This window comes from Ochotona curzoniae, unplaced genomic scaffold (assembly GCF_017591425.1).
Source record: "Ochotona curzoniae isolate NIBS_2020 unplaced genomic scaffold, NIBS_Ocur_1.0 scaffold_3171, whole genome shotgun sequence".
In the NCBI taxonomy this organism is placed as follows: domain Eukaryota; kingdom Metazoa; phylum Chordata; class Mammalia; order Lagomorpha; family Ochotonidae; genus Ochotona; species Ochotona curzoniae.
Genome location: NW_024467104.1, coordinates 2,324,427 through 2,326,317, shown reverse-complemented (window position 1 = coordinate 2,326,317; position 1,891 = coordinate 2,324,427). Strand labels below are relative to the sequence as shown.

At 49.8% G+C, this 1,891-nt stretch overlaps 1 non-coding gene across 1 annotated transcript; it reads left to right on the top strand.

Annotated features, from left to right (window-relative positions):
* The first annotated feature begins 1,320 nt into the window (after positions 1 to 1,320).
* Positions 1,321 to 1,445, top strand: LOC121172395. Its single transcript, XR_005886216.1, has one exon. It is a non-coding gene; the product is annotated as a small nucleolar RNA ACA64 (small nucleolar RNA).
* The last annotated feature ends 446 nt before the right edge of the window (positions 1,446 to 1,891 follow it).

Below are 1,891 nucleotides of genomic sequence, written 5' to 3'. Positions count from 1 at the left end.
CTTGTAATGATAGCAGGTGTGTTTGCATCTTTACTAATGCCTTGCTCCAAGCAGGTAAAGCAGCAGGGTGCTGCAGACAGCACACTGTTGCAGGTGCTAAGGCGCAGGCTTCTGGACACCAGTGTCGGCTTGCCCTCTGGGAAGCTGTCTGCAATGGCACCTTTGTGACTGTCTTTCTTACTAAGGATAAATTGCATCTTAGCTTATTCCAGCATGCCTTTCCCTGTGTCCTCTCTGCAGCGTGTCCTCTGCCCAGCCATGGTTCTGCTCCCTCATCGATTCAGCTTACACATGGTTCTGATGCCATGGTGCAGTTCCCCTCTGATTCAAACGCACTTCTTAGTTTAGAACCAAACAAGTTCCCCAGATTCCTTGGGAAAACCATTGTGAAGACAACCATTCCTGATGCAGTAGGCTGTAGGCAGAGAGAAGGATCATCATGGTACGGACATGGAGCCATCTCTCAAACTGAAGTCAAAGAGCAGTTTCCAGAATAGCCCAGGTGTCCCAACACAAATGCATGACACACTTGAACCTACAAAACATCAAATAGTCTCAGAAACAATTACTCTATAAGTCTGAAATAATAGTAATATGAAAATGAACTCATCAAGGGCAAACCTCTGGCAGAGCAAATAATTCTCCACTTGAAATGCCTGCACTCCATTGTCAGAATACCTTGGTTTCAGTTCCAATTCTTCCTGATTCCTGCTAATGCACACCCTGGAAGGCAACAGGTGACAGTCTGGGTTCCTGTCACCCACGTAGAAAACCGGGATGCAGTTCCCCCTGCTTTAGCTTGGCCCAATCCCACATATCGTAGGCCTTTGGGAAGTAAGTTACCACATGGACTGTATGGTTGATTTCTATGTGTATGTTTACCTTTCAACTATTAGTTAAGGGGCCAGAGGAGGTGGTGTTGTGGGTTAATCCTCTACTCTCAGTGCTGGTATCCCATATGAGCACCAGTTGGTATCTTTGCTACTCCACTTCTTATCCAGTTCCCTGCTTATGGCCTTGGAAAGCAGCAGCGAATGGTTCAAGTCCTTGGGCCCCTGTACCCACTTAGGAAGCCTGGCAGAAGCTCCTGGTCTCTGGCTCCTGGCTTCATATCAGCATAGCTCTGGCCATTGTAGCCATTGGGAGAGTGAATCAGTATATGCAAGACTTCTCTCCCTGTCTCTCTTCTCTCTGTAAAATCTGCCTTTCAAATAAATAAATAAATTCTCAACTGTAAGCTAAATAGGCTATTAAGAATATAACATTCTGACTTTTATTTAAAACGGTAAGAATGTATATATTTGAAAGCACTCTGATGGCGCTGGTTGAAAATCACCCTGGCTTTGGCCATAGCCATGGGTGAGATTCAGCGCCTAGAGCCACCAGGAGCCTCAGCTCATCTCCCACTGCCTGTGTGGAAAGGTGAGACCCAGGCCCCGACAGGTGCAAAACAGTAAATGACAAGCAGGTGTAAAAAGAAAATCAAAGAGTCTTCCAGCCTCCGCATGGGGGCTGGAAGACCCCAGGACAAGTAGCGTCTCATGCCTGGATCGCATGCGGTATTCGGCTTGCTGGAGGGCCGTGGACTACCCATGGAGCTCTGTGAAGCGGGTCCGACTGCTTCACTGCTCGCCTGCGGGCTTGAGCGGGGCAGGACCGGGAAGGGGTGGAGCTTGAACCTGGGGAAGTAGTCTTCCAGCCTCCGCATGGGGGCTGGAAGGCCCCGGGACAAGTAGTGTCCGATGCCTGGATCGCACACGGCCGCTACCATGCGCACATCCAGAGCCGGTATCAGGCTTGCTGGAGCGCCATTTGGCGGGAGGCTCTGCCTGCTGGCCGCCCGGCCAGGGAGCTCTGGGATTTGGTTTCTATGATTGCTGCTTAGAAAGCT